Source organism: Mandrillus leucophaeus, unplaced genomic scaffold, assembly GCF_000951045.1.
Source record: "Mandrillus leucophaeus isolate KB7577 unplaced genomic scaffold, Mleu.le_1.0 Scaffold604, whole genome shotgun sequence".
In the NCBI taxonomy this organism is placed as follows: domain Eukaryota; kingdom Metazoa; phylum Chordata; class Mammalia; order Primates; family Cercopithecidae; genus Mandrillus; species Mandrillus leucophaeus.
The window spans coordinates 95,810-111,420 of record NW_012106520.1 but is presented as its reverse complement, the minus strand read 5'-3'; positions in this window follow the sequence as shown (position 1 = coordinate 111,420).

Here is a 15,611-nt window from a genome sequence, read left to right as displayed (position 1 = left end):
ATGTCTGTCTTTTATTAATCAGCTAATATTTAAGGAGAACCTGGTAACTCTGATTTTTCTTTCCATCAACCTGTCCTTAAGCTGCACACAGAAAAACTGTCTTCAGAAGAGAGTTTCTGATGTTGTTAAGCACCTAAAATCTGTATAAGCAAAGAAAAGAGCAAAAGCCTGCTAAAGAGAGTATCAAGTTTGCGAGGCTTGGCCACGGGAGGCCAATTCCAGTTCCAGTCCTGATTCTACTGCTTGTGCTTCCTGGAGTAGGTTACCTATACTCCGCATGCCTCCATTTCTTCAGCAAAAATAGGAGTAATAACAGTACCTGTCTCTTAGACATTCATTTCTAGTAACTGTCCTGCCTTCACCGAATGCTATTATCCAGCACTGCATGTTTCAATCAGTCAATAACTTCTATTGCATCCAACAACTCAAAATATCTTGTTTAAATCTGTCATTGTTGGTTCTCTCTAACTGATCCCCTTGCCTGGTTACTAGAATCTACCTTTGTATCTACGTTACATGAACTGACACTTTGGCTCTGTTCTTTGGTTTTGGAGATTGTGATTAAAATAGGGATGCCAGATAGAATACAGAACTTTAAAATGTAAATAAAGACAGGTAATATATAGATAAAATACAAAGTAAAAACCTTTGAATTTCAGACAGACAACCAATAATTTTTTAGTATATCTATATCCCAAATATTGCATGGCAACCCTAGATTGGAGGGCACCTCTCGAGTCACCCTCAAGTTCAGGATTCAGCACCTCTCAGCTCATCCCATGCCACGTTCTCACCCTTCCCTAGAGCAGCCCTGGGTCTTGAGTACAAATTCAACAACTCAGCTCTTCTTGGAGGGATGTTTAAGTAATTACTGCCCCTGGAAAGAAAGTGATCACTTCCCCTCGCTTGAGCCTTGGCATAGATCTACAACACCAGGATATCCATGCTACGGCTCAAGTGAGGGGAAATGATCACAATACCATAGATATCCTGGTTCTCAATATTGGATGTGTAGTAATAGCAGAATAAACTGTATGAAAGCCAGTGGCGCGATTCAGATTTAATGGTAACCTTTTGTTCTCTGAGGATCTATCAGAATAGCATCTTCGATGTCCTGAGAGAGAAGCTTCCTCTCCCATCTCTGGTCCAAAAAATGGGCTCTGTTTGCTTTGTAAATGTATGAAAAAAGGGCAAGTCTTCCAGTTTCAGGTCTGATAAGGACTGTTGAAATCTGAAAGGCCTTGGCCAGGTTAATGAGATGGAATTCTGAAGACACTACCTAGAATCTTATCAAATTCAGAGTTAACTATAAATTGTTATTGCTTTCTAAAATCCAAGTACAAGCCTAAGTACCTTTGAGGGAGAATGGGTCTGTTCACCTGGAGGAGAATGGAAGTAGATGCGGCCATGCACCCCACAAATCCAGTGGGACGGTTCCTGACTGACATATGGGAACTCATTGTTTTCATCTTCATTAGCCATAGAAATCTGCCCTAATTGACTGCATAAAGACGATTGAGCTGGTTAGCAAATTCAAATTCAATAAGGCATCTGGGGAAGATACTTTCTGCCACTCAAAGTTGTTTTTGAAGTTGTGGGCTCTAATTCTTGCCATCTTATTTATCACTGTTAACTGCAGGAATAATTTTACAAGTCTTATTTCAAAATGTAGCCCATCCTTTTTTTAAGGGTAATCCGTTACTTCCTCCTCCCTGACCCTCTCAGTTACAGACTCTTTCTCTGTGTTTACTTTCTGAATGGTAATAGGAGTTGGATTGTTGAGGCCAATATTCTGGCTGCAGTGGCCATGAATATAACTGGTCCTTCCACTACCAGACATTGTTATGACCTCTGTCACATAATAATGTGATTAGTCCAAAAGCCCATCTCCCGTCCCTCCACCTGCCCCACCCACAAACACTGTGACCAGAGCCAAAATCCCTACATTCTTTGGATAAGCTGAATGCACGCCTTCTATGCCCCTCCCCCCCCCTTTTTTTTTTAATTTTAGACAGAGTTTCACTCTTGTTGCCCAGGCTGGAGTGCAATGGCGTGATCTCGGCTCACTGCAACCGCCACCTCCCGGGTTCAAGTGATTCTCCTTCCTCAGCCTTTCGAGTAGCTGGGATTACAGGCATACACCACCATGCCTGGTGAATTTTGTATTTTTAGTAGAGACGGGGTGTCTCCATGTTAGTCAGGCTGGTATCGAACTCCTGACCTCAGGTGATCCACCCGCCTCAGCCTCCTAAAGTGCTGGAATTACAGCAGTAAGCCACCACACCAGGCCCATGCCCTCTATTTTTTAAAGAATATAAGACAAGTTTCTAATTTCCATTGACAATCACTTCAATTCATCCATTCAAATCCCCTGGCTCTGGGATTTTTCTAGTCATTGGTTGAACTTGGACAAGTAACTTAACCTCTTGAGTTTTCTCAATTTTCCAATGTAGGAAAAAAAAAAAACAACTTTGAGTAGCCTTAAGGCTTAAATAAAATTATTTCAAACACTGTCAAGCACATACTGGAGGCTAATACCCAATCATGGTTGTCACCACTGAGCTGCGAGCTCACTCAGTTGGGATGGCAGCCCCATCTCCCTCTGGGGAAGAGCTTGCAGCCCTGGTGGGAGGAGCAGACGGCCACCAGGGAGCCATTTCAGTTGAGGCCACACCCTTCCCAGCAAGGCAGCCCCTAACCAGTCACCTAGCAGTGCAGAGTACTAGGGCTTGGTTACCCCTGCCCAATGTGGGGCTTCTCTGAAAGGCAGTCTGGCTCTGGACTTCTCCTTGGATTGATAAGAGACTCCCAAATGCGTCACCACCAGAGGTTGCCCTGTCCAGCCCACTTGGTTCCCTTTATCTTCCCCAGACATCACTCCCCTCTATAAACCTTTTACACCCCTTACCCCATCTCTTTGCTCACTCCCTAGAGAACTCCGCAGTGAGGAAGTTTCCCTAGTGTATATCACTCTCAAATACAGGTTCAGTTGGTGATGGTGCCCAGCACTTCTGCGAAGGGAATAAAGGCAACTGGATTGGATTACAGTTGGTCTAGGAACAACACAGTTTTCAATTTCGAGGATTCACTTATACTTGAATCTTCCTCCACCTTTGCCATCCCTGAGACAGCAAGAACAATCCCTTCTCTTCTTCCTCCCTTCATCCTACTCATTATGAAGACAATGAGGACAAAGACCTTTATGGTGATCCACTTCCATTTAATGAATAGTAAATATATTTTCTCTTCCTTATGATTTTCTCAATGACATTTTCTTTTCTCTAGCTTATTTTATTATAAGAATATAATATCTGATATATATAACATACCATATATATGTTAATCAACTGTTTATGTTATCAGCAAGGCTTCTGGTCAACGGTAGGCTATTAGTAGCTTTTTTGAGGGGTCAGTAGTTATACGTGACTATTGCGGGGGAAGCACTGCCTCTAATCCCAGCATGGTTCAAGGGTCAACTGTACCATTAACAAAGGAAAGACCTACCTGTATATCTAAGAGAGAGAGAGAAAAAAAAGAAAAGACATTTTAGAAGACAACAACGTGGGAGAAAGGTGGTGCCCTGCTCCAGGGTTAGCCCCTGGAGGTCCTCTGGCTACGCAAGACCTGAAAGAGTCTCTGCTGAATCAACATTACTTCACCCGTGGATTGCACCCCATGCCTGGCTAGAATTCTAAACTGATTTGAACTAAGCCCGTGACTCCACATCCTAGCCAGCTTTGAGCCTCTGAATTTCCAGCATCTGGCAAGTTTTCAGAAACCCGGTAATCATGTCAACTACTCACAAACATGAGAGATTTTTTTTTTTTTTTTTTTTCTGAGACGGAGTCTTGCTCTGTCGCCCAGGCTGGAGCGTAGTGACCGGATCTCGGCTCACTGCAAGCTCCGCCTCCCGGGTTCACGCCATTCTCCTGCCTCAGCCTCAGGAGTAGCTGGGACTACAGGCGCCCACCACCTCGCCCGGCTAGTTTTTTTTGTATTTTTTTAGTAGAGATGGGGTTTCACCGTGTTAGCCAGGATGGTCTCGATCTCCTGACCTCGTGATCCGCCCGTCTCGGCCTTGAGATTTTTTTTTTAATCTATAACTCCTTCCTGATTCTTTACTCTGTTTTATTCTTACAGTTGTCCTTTAAGGAAGGATTTTTTTTTTTTCCATTGAGGAAGCTAAGGCATAGAGAAGTTGAGTATCCTGTCCAAGTCCTATGGCAATTAAGTGGTAGAGCCATGGGTTTGAGATTTGTCTGTCTGACCTCTAACCACTCATACATTATCTCCCTATATAGGCATTTAGACCCTAACTAAATCTCTGATGCACAAAACAGTAGGAAGAAACCAAAACCAATGTGGAAGTGAGCAACTGCAATGCAAAACTGCTGCATCTTACTGATCTCGATGTCGATAAAGTCACAAACTGTAGCCTATCATTCCGGGACTGCACTTGCCCCTCGCTTCAGCAGCTCTGCCCATCATCAGCTGCATCCAGCATGCTCTGTACAGGCATCATACAGGCACAGGGCCTTTGGATTTTGTGAACTTGTGGAGTCACAGGTATCCTGACTCTCATATCCCTCTTGAAACTGTCTACAGAGACAAGTTCGGCCAGAATCACCTCATGATTCGACAGGCCAGCAGAGACACTCTTTGCCGCTGCTCAGCAGATCATGGTGAAGGGTCAGGACCCATCTTCTGCTAGCTGCCCACTCTGCTGCCAACCCCACAACTGCCACAGAATGTTCTGCTTCTGACAGTCCATTTCTCCACAATGAGCGAGAGTGGAAACTGCTGCTCCCATCTGGGCAATGGAGCTACGTGGCTCTTGCACAATTAGTTCAGCTCTTGGAAAACTGTTTACTGAATATTTTGCCAGCTCTACATGGAACTGAAGCTGTGTTTTATTCTTAGCCTAACCACAGCTTAATAGGTCACAAACCTTAAGGATGTGCAAATCTGTGCTCCCTTCACTCCAGTGGGTGCTTTCTCCCCTGCTCAGGGCTTCTGAGAAGCTGTGCCCAGGGAAAGTTTAGCCTCATGAAACAGAGCCTCACAAAATCCACCTGCCAAAAGTTCACCGTGTCTATGCAGAAGCCAGCCTTGACTTGAATTTCTTATAATACTGGAAATAAGGAAATGGGGTCTGATAAAATGTCCAATGTTTGTGAATTGTTTGTACAATATAATTGACACCTACTATGGATAGACAGGACAGTGGGGACCTCAGTTGTGTGAGGAAGCCACTTCCTGCAGGCCCTGGGAGCACTGGAGATGGGAAAGAGGGTCAGCAGGAGCTGTCTGTGACAAAATCACTTCACAGAACATGGAAAGGGAAGCCACCTCTAACTGTTCTGTCTTTTCCTCCAGGGATCCTGGCAAAATGTGGGGTGAAAAGAAGAGGACACCTGCTTGAAGCTCTCCCAGGAATGCCTCCAAGACCTAAATGCAGAGACTGGAGCATTCCCTTGGATTAATGGGGTCTCCTATAACCACTGCCCACTTGCCATTGGGCTCAACAGGGTCCGGCTCTCTAAGGTAATACCAACCCTGACCTTTCCCTGCTCCCCAAGACCTCATAGGCTGCTCTTGCTACCTACTTAGGACTCCAAGCCTGAGACAAAACCTTTTTTCTATAAGAGAAGGTTCTTAATTTCTAAAGAAAGCACTTCTATACAGGTTTTCCCTGTATATAAGCAGAATAATTTTTAAATGCAAGAAGAGGGAGAATTTGAGAGATAACATAGCAGAAATTCAGTACATTTTGTCTCTGGAATAAATATGAATGACTTTTTCTGTTTATGTAAATATCTGGAACAACAGGTCTGTGGTGGGTGCTGACAATTGGTCTGCTCCATTCTTCTGAAGGGTCTTCAAGTACAGGAGAGTCTGGAAGACTAAAAGATGCATTTCCTAGGCTCCCTTGCAGCCAGGATTCTCTAGGGAGATCTTGAGATTTGAAAGGCAGTTGAAGCAGAAACAGTTTCAAGATTCTGGCTCCAATAGCTCCCTAAACAGGAACCCATTCTATGAAGTTCTGAGAGTCAGTCCTGAAAGTACAGACTACTGCTCACCCCTCCAACCCTCCTAATTATTGTGTGAGCACCCAGTTCCCTGTATTAAATATCTTTCCGCTTAAGATACATAAAGTGGTTTCATTTCCTGCAGCAAACTCTGACTGACATCAATCCTTTGTCTGAGATCCATTTGGTTTGAGGTTTCTTTTTGTTTGTCTACTTTTGGGTTTTATTATTATTATTATTATTATTATTATTATTTTTAGTAATGACAGGGTTTTCACCATGTTGGCCAGGCTGGTCTCAAACTCCTGATCTCAGATGATCTACCCATCGCGGCCTCCCAAAGTGCTGGGATTACAGGTGTGAACCACTGTACCCAGCCTAGTCTGAGTTTAATAATGTATTTGATCTTTCCTCACTTATTCTCATTTTTACCTCTTGACTTGTTTTTGATGTTCTCTTCTTATCCTGCGTCTCATTTTATTTACCCCTCTTTAGCATATAACTGCAGCTGTAATAATCTAGAGGAAAAGGCATACATTTTAGAGTCAAATAGATCTCATTTTAAAGTCCTGCTCTTTCACTTATAATCTGTGTCACTATAGATGAAGTTTTTAAAGTCTGCAGCCTCTGTTTTCTGATCTCTTAAACATGCCCAGGAATATCTTTCTTATGAGGTGTGGTGCCGTTTAGGTGAGAGGTCCGGGGGGCCCCCAGCAGGACACAGAGCAGGACTGAACAAATCTCAGTTTATTCCCCTCCTCCTCCTCCCTACGCAAAGAATTCTTAGAGTGATCTTCATACATCATTGACAATCAGTTCCAGTGCTGGGGACAGCCACTCTCCAGACCAAGGAGACAAGCCCAAGCCCCTCTCCATAGCTGGGATGAGTGAGAGCGCAGTGGAGGGTCCTTCCCATCCCCATGACCATGGGCTGAAGGACACACACATCAGCCCCAGAGTCATCTCCCCCAGAGCTTCAAGGTCAAACAGCATTTACTCTGTGCTCTTCAGAAATATAAACTCCCATCCCTGAGGATCTGGACTCAAAGGCTTGACCACTCCTAATCTTCCTGGAGTCCATGTGTACAGAACCCAAGTCATTCTTCTCTCTCTCTCTCTCTCTCTCTCTCTTTCCCCTCTTAGATATCTCTTGCCTTCTCTCTTCCTTTTTTGTCCATTTCTGCATTCATTTTCTCACTCTCCATGTCTGCTGGTTATTTTGTTTCTCACATCTCTCTTTTCCTCCATGTACAGGGTGTTTGGCCCTATTCTGTTGCAACCTCTCTGTTTCACTTCCTGTCATTCTTTCTCCCCAAATTTTCACTGTTCCCTAACTGCATGTATTCCTGCATCTTTCTCCCCATCTCTGTCCCCCCCATCCCCTGCCCCTGACTCTCCCTGTCACAATCCCCTTCCTGAACTCTGGCTCCTTCCACTTACTAAGTCCCTTCCCTGTCACATTGCTCTTTTTCCCTCCTGGCACCAGGTCTTTCTGCCTTTCGCCGTCCCAGTTCTTTTATTCCCCTCACTCTGTATCTCCCTTTTTCACACCACTTCTGCTACCACTGGTCCAGGTACCTCCTCCCTGCTTTGCTCTGCGTCATCTCTGGAGAGCCCTTTTCAATCCGTATCCTCTTCTGCGTCTCCTGCTGGTTCACCCTTTTTCTCTACTGTTAGTCTCTAAGTCCAACCCCTCTGTCCTCTGATTTGTATCTCATTCTTCTCCCTCCCAGACTTTCTAGCTGTCCCTCAGTCTGTCGATTTCTGTCCCCGACCCAGCCCCGTGCACATTCACAGATATGGGGGGAAAGAGGCCACTGCCTGGAAGAATAGTTCTATTTTCCAGTGGTGCTGGGAAGGCAAACGCACCGCAGCCAGTCCAGCCAGGGGAAGCCATCTGTGCAAAAGAAACACCGAGGTCACGAAACAGGTGCAGGTCACCTCCTCCAGCACGAGGGTTGGGGGGTCCCCCAAGGCAGTGAGTACTGTGGGGAGAACTGGGGAGGAGTACGGGTTGACCTGAGAGGTCACAAGGAGCGGGGAGTCTCAAAAGATGGCGCGGTCCCCAGAATTCCAGGGTCGGGATGAAGACTCAGCATCCGGGGCTGCACTGGGTTGGGGGAGGTGGAGGGAGCGCAAAACACTTGAACCCGCCGCCGACTTTATCCCACGCAGTTATGCGAGATGATGGAGGGGGACGGGAGTCACCCAAAAGGAAAACGACGCGGCAGGCGGTGTCTACCTGGACCTCCCTCAGACAGGCTGGGGGAGCAGGCCGGCTCAGAGCGATTTTAACCCAAAATAAACGCAGACCAGGAGGGGCCACCGGGCCTGGGAAAACCTCATAGCCATGCAGGACTTCCCGCGGGCCGGGTGAGCCGGCCAAGATACTTCAACACACGCGCTGGCTCCTGAACCCCAGCTGCGATGGATCAGGGGCCTGAGGGGTCGCAAAGCACAGATTTGAACCAGACAGACGGGGCCTTACCCACTGGACTCTGCCCTTGCTCCGCTTGACATCTGCCCAGTTCATTCTGAGCCTCTTGCCAACAGCGGCAAAAATAAATCTTTAATTCTTTATCCCCAAGCCCCCGGTGGAATCTGTAACATAGTAAGGCCTCAGCATGAAATAAAGCCGCCTCCCTGAGCCCTTTTCCCCCGAGGACAGGCACACCCACTCAGAGTTTGCAGACTCTGGACACTCGGAGCCCAGGCGCCTTTACCTACAAGCTGATCGCTCCGTTTGCATGTCGTCTCCAGGATAATTTCCTTACAGTGCTTTCCAAAAGCAGCTTTTACACATCCTGATCATGTTCCTGAAACACCCCGTTATTGCTTCTGCCCACCGTTGTCAGTGGATCCTCTGAAGCAAAAATCTGCTTAAAACCAAACTACTCTGTATCTTAGGAAATAAAAATGTAGACAGAAATGACTAAAGAAAAATGTTATATTCAATAGTCAATGTTAAATTACATGTTTTATGGTTCTGAGATATAAGCCCCTATCTCCAAAAAATTTCTAGCACACAGCTAATTTGTGTGAATATTATTGGGGGTGAGACACAGGGAGGAAAGATGATATAAAAGTTAATATGCTTTTGGCAGCAAGTAATAGGATGTTTGTCTCAAGAGAGCTTAAACTATAAAGGATTTTTGTTGGCTCGTGAAAGTGGAGACTCAGAATTCAGCCTTTTTTATTTCCTCACTCTGTCCTCCATTTGAGAGCTCTATTCTTACAGAGGCAAGCTGTTGCCAACTGGGAAAACATTCTTGACAAGTAGGAGAGAGAGTCTCTTATCTAACTGTGGAATTAAACTTCCCCCTCCTTCAGTCTGACTGGAATAATTTAGTGAACGTACTTGCTCCTGAACCGAGAACTGTCACCAGGGAAATGCCATGCACTGATTGGCTTAAACCTGTTTCCTAAAATGATTCTTGGCAGAGGAATGGAATTATCACGACTGACTCAGGCTAGATCTGGAGTCAGTGCCCAAAACCACATTGTTCCTACTCTGAAGAGGAAGGATGAAGCTGATGTTCACACACACGAGAGAGCTAAAGAGAGGGGTCCAGTCCCTCGTTTGGATCGAATTACAATGAAAGACTGAAGAACATTTACAAGACAAAGACAAAATCAAAATGGACATTACAGCACAAGTGAGAAGTCCACACCAGAAACCCTGAGGAGGTCTCTGAACTTCCCATAGGATATGAGAAAGGGAGTTGAAGCTGATTTTATCAAAGTCATAAAGCCAGGACAGACTGACCCAACTTTGTCTGGGTAACACCTACAAAATTTGTCTAACAATAAGTAGGCAAGGGGAGGGGGAACAGTGAGGAGGAAACACAGTTGCACAAAAGAAAGTACTAGACTAAAAATGCCAAAATGTGCCAGTGTGGTTGTGTGAGCCTGCAATCCCAGCGACTCAAGAATCTGAGGTGGGAAGATTGCTTGAAACCAGGAGTTCAAGGCTGTAGTGAGCTTAGACATACGCCTGTGAATAACCACTACACTCCAGCCTGGGCAACATAGTGAGTCCCTGTCTCTAAAAAGAAATGAAATTTTTTTTTAAAATGCAAAATATAATAGCATCTGCCATTAGGTGATGAAACTATGATTGTTTTTCTCTCTTTTTCAAGTTTTTCTGTTTTTCTAATAATCTTAAAATGAGAATATATTTTTTATAATTAGAAAGTATTAATATAAGTCGTTAATGGTGGCTTCCAAATGTAACTTCTCCCTAAAATTCCTGTGATTCATTCTTTATTCACCAACCACAAAAGCCACAGGCACAGTAATAATTTTTCCAATATTTGTTAAGCATCGAATTGTCAAGCTCTTCAGAGGGTTGGCAAGATAAAAGTCCCTAATTAACAAATACTCAAGGACTGACACATCTTTTCCGTAATCATGTTGTTGTTTAAATTGTGGAATATTTGTGGTTGGAGGCTATGCTTAATTGTTAAAAAGTTAATTGTTTTTGAGTCAATAAGTGATCACTCTGGCTCCCCAAGAGAGACTAATTAACTTGGAAAATCCCAGTGAGAACCCCAACTCCAAGGGGAAGCACATTTATCTCTAGATGACTTTCCATATGCGACAGAGTAAGTTCTTGAAAGGCAAGGATTCTGTGCGCTGATTATCACATTGGCATGCACAGATAGGTGCATCACAAATGCTTTTCTTGATAGAGATAACAGCAAACAAACTCACATGGGCCATACCCTCTTTAATCAGCTTCATTATTTTCTCTATTTTGCACTATGTGAATCATTTTTCTTTCTAATTTTTGCTTTCTTTTTTTTTCTTTTTCACATTAACCAGGTTTTGATTAGTGAAGATTCCACTCCCTGAACTCCTTGTATATCAGAAAGCGAGAGATTTTCTGTCTTCCTGGAAAACCCTTTATTTATCAAAGACTCTTCCATCCTCTTAAGCTCCAAAGCTGTCTCTTCCTTCCCCATCTCGGCAGGGACACTGCTGACATGCCTCTGACCACGAGCGCGTGGCCAGGTCTCCAGATCCATGCCTAGCCCAACTATCTCAGGACATAATTTTCTCTACTTGGAGTTTGGTGAGAACTACGAATTTCTTAACGTCATATTGATTTTGCTTAAAATGAAAAATCCTAAACCTGTGGAGGTCAAGGGTGAAAAGAATTTTAATTATCTTAAAATAATGGTGAAAAGGAACTGTAGAGATTTCATGACTTTAGCTCCTGGTGAGGTTGAAAAAATTAAAAGCCAAAGAAATTAAACTTATCCTATAAATGCATAGAGCTGGTCAGTGACAAGGACAAGATGATGATCCCGTCTTCCTGGGGCCCTGGTGATACTGGATGGTCCTCTCAGCTCTGTGCCATGCAGCCTGTCCTGGTGTCATTGTGCACATGCTGCCCCACAGCAGTCACTCTCATTTAAATCCCAAATGTAGGTATATTACAAATTGCCTGCAAGAGAAAAGCAAACTGTTATCTCAAAAATGTGGACAGACAGGGCATGTCAGAAGAGCGGTATCAGTCAAAATCAGATGGTGCCATATAGCATCCTGTCACACAACTACCCATGAAAATGCCTTGGTCAGGGAGGGGGCAGTGTGGAGAATAAAACCACCTTCTGGAAACCAAGTCTTCTGCTTTGGGAGATGACTATGTAATGAATGGTGGAGAGTAGTTTCAGTTCTGTATGGAACACAACTACTGAGAATCATGCTGATAATCATAGCAATTTTAATACACGTTTTTAAAAAGGGCTTCCTATATCCTGGGTGCTATGTTGTTCCAGTTGTCCAAATGAAAGCTGAATTCTGTCCATTCTACAATGTAGGTCTGCCATCTAAAGAAACATCCAACCTCTATCTCAGCCGGCTGCCTCTGCTCATTCAGCAGGGTGCCAATTTTCCTTCACTGGAAGTGTGCACTCTCCCCGTAGAGGAGCAAGATTCAGCAGTTTAGACAACATGTTTTCTCACCCTTTGAATAGTCAGACACTGACTAAAAGAATAAAGGTGACCGATACACCTTTTACCACCAAAAGCCCTGACTTCTAAACCAGTTGTATTCTCCACCTGCACAATCATATGTATGATCCACCTCTCTTCACCCAAGATAGACATGAGCAATGGAGTGCACCAACCTTAGCAGCCATTGCCTCCCTTTCCAACTTGAATCCACTTGGCAGGCCCAAGCAAACATACTGCCCAGGGCTCATGTACTTGTGCAACTTCTTCCCCCACCCCCACACACCTTGTCTCTGGGCTTGGTTTTAGGTCTGGCTTTGACCCATGAACATTAACAAGCAGGGTGTAAACAGAGGCTTGGTAAACCCTTGCACACTGGAGCTGCCTCTTGTGGTACACTCTGTTGCAAAGTCGGTCTTGTCTCCATGCTATAAAGAAACTCCAGCTAGACTACTGAAGATGAGAGGGCACAGGCAGGGAGCTCTGAAGGTGGAAGCCTTTAGATGGTTCACCCCAGTTGAGCTGCACATTATAACTCAACCAGACAGGTACAACTGAGGCAAAAGAAGTGCTTGGCTGAGCCCTGTACACCCACAGGATCACGAGAAAGAATAAGTAGCTGTTGCTCTAAGCCACTAAGTATTGGGGTGGCTTGTTACACAGCAACAACTAAACTGGTGAATCTCTACTGGAGGTTTTAAAGAGTCCCTCTATATCCTCTCTACACAAGAGCAGAAAGGGAGAAGAGAAATTAAGGCTTAAAATATCCTCAAGGAGTAATAGTTCTACCTACCTCAGGCAAAGTTCCTTAGCAAATTAGTCATTTTGTTTCTCTCTCTAATAAGGATAATAGCAACCAATCCTATGTATGTCCACATGTATAGTGTGAGGTTAGAAGAGGTGATATATTTATTTATTCATTTACATCACAACTTGGTCAAGAGGAGATTTAGACAGGCTAGGGCAATTGGTAAAATATTTTTCATGCCCAATAAATGAATGTGGTTCATAAATTTCAGGTATTATAATATTTATTGAAACATTTCTTCACTTATAAGCCCTCACTGCTTCCTGGTCTCCTCTATCAACATTTTTATAAGAAAAAATGTTCATTGCTTTACCTAAATAATTATTAGCCTGATTAATAATTGATCCCTTTCTACCGTTTCCATTTGGAAATAGAAACACTTGGCTTTCAGCAGTACCTGATCAGTTTTGGGGGTGACGGTGAAGTGATTTAGAAAAGGAGCCAGTGTAAAGAAAGGGGCACTGAGTAGGACAACTGGGCGGATTAACCATGTGGCTGGTGACATGGAGGACTGTCTAACTTTCAGTAGGCTCTCAGCCACACAAGGGCCAACCACAAAAATCATTTAAGTTTGTCACAAAGGCAATAATTACTCATATAATGACTCCACTTCATTCTCATCCCTTAGGCTGAAATAAGGTAATAAAGGAGGTAAATTGTGTAGATAAATTAATGCATTGCAAATCCACTCATCAGTTACTGTGTCTGGTTTTAGATCATTAATGCATAATAATAGCCTATGTGCAGCCCTCCTAGCTTCATGGATTGTTCTGAGATTTTTATCTCAGAGTAAACATAGGAACCCAGGAAGAGCCAGGAGAGAGAAGGGACACAGGGGGAGGACACTCAGAGTAGGGAGAAGTTAGGGAGTTCTAGATGACTTTTCTGTATGTTTTTTAACCAGTAAAACCTTTGATAAATACATGAGTCAAGCCAGTCTAACTATTTCAACTGATACTGCTGTGGTTGGTGACATTTTAGATACATCAGTCCTAAGTTCCTATTGAGTATCTCTTAGTAGAGATACTTGAGCAGATTCAAAACAGAATTCTGACTCAGTCAGCTGGGTCTGGTATAGTCTAAGTCCATGACAAATTGGAGCACAAAGAGCAGTCAATCTTTCTGATTTTCATGGTAAAATCATTTCTTATATTTACTCCTGAAGCACATGAATTGTTTTTCCAACAGCCACTTACAATACTGATACTTGTCTTAAAGTGAAACCCTGAACCAGCTATTATCCAGCAACTGTCAAAGAGTGACCAATGCAATTGATATTTCCAAAAGCTTGTGTACTAAGGGATATACTAGAACATCTAAGTTCTATTTATGCTTTAAGTTTGGACTATAAGAATACACCCAAAACAGCATGCTTGGACTGTAAGAATACATGCCCTCTTGGGAATGTTTTCCAAAGTGACAATCAGCATATGCCACGTTGACGTTATACCGCTTGCTGTTGGATTGAGAGGAAATGCTAGAAGCTGCTATATGGAGAATGTTTCTCCATCTCATGCAAAGCCAGGTAAAAATGTAAAATATTCACATCAACATTTGTGGCACCCAAATTCAAGGGAAGAAAACCAATTCCCCTCTAGAGCCTCCAGAAAGCAACACAGCCCTGCCAACCTCTTGGTTTTAGCCAACGAGACCCATATCAGATTTCTTACCTCCAGACCGTAACGTAATAAATCTGTGTTGTTTTAAACAACTTATAGCAGCCGAAGGAAGCTAATACAATGAGTTAAGTTTGAAGTACCTGTGGGACATTTAGGAGGAAAGCAGCAAAGGGCAATGGGATCTTCTGCTCCAGAATGTCTTCTCTTTTTAAAGATAAATGTTGGGTTCCCAACCACATGCATCTTTCATGTGCACTCTGTGCCTCTTCAAGACTTGGTTTTATTGTTAGTATTGCATATTGTACCAGATAACAGGGGAAACTGTGGTTGGGGGACTCGGGCTGTTAAACGAAGACTGTAAAAATGTAAGAATGTGCCAGTCTGCAGCAAGAGCTTCTTGCATGACAAGAGTCAAGGGACAGCCCAGCACAGGGCTGAGGAACACGGCAGATCCGTGACTTCCGCATGATGCCTGGGTCACAATCTTGCCTACTGACTCTCTAAACTACTTTTGTACACCGAATTCACAGCTCTCCGCTTCACCATCTGCAGGATTCACTTGTCAGTTTTCAGAGAGGTGGGCCGCCCCCGACAGTTCCACCAGGTCAGCAGCAGCAGCCGCGGCAGCTTTGTTCCACACAGCCAGCCTGTGCAACGAGGCGTGTGATCTGTATAATGTTGCTCTGATTTTATAAAATTAATGGAAATGAAAAAAAATGAATGTGCTGTTACCCATTAAAAGTGTAAGCCTCATAAAATTTAATAGAAATGAAGATGGAAATCCTTAGGAATCAATTGTCATCTCAGTGGGATGCCCACAGGGACCCGAGCTCATGGACTGAGGGTCCTGCTGTGAAGGAAATTAAAGGAATCATTGAAAGGGGTCTACTAGGAAGACCATGCAGAGTGAGCATTTACTGAGTGCTTACTGTGTACCAGCGCTTTACATCCATAACCTCATTTGACCAGAGGATGAAAGCATCGGCTGATTGGGTAAGTGCCATGCTTATCCACTTGAGAGGTTAGAAAGTTGTTTAGACTCAGAAGGGTTAAAAGGCTAAGGAGCTTAAGGAATCAGAACCAGTCAGTGGCAGAGCCAGAATTCAAGCCCAAGCAGCCTGACTCCTCCCCATGTCCCTGGTTGCCACCATTACCTCCCATTATCACCATCTTGACATCATCTCCCTATCTCTCCCT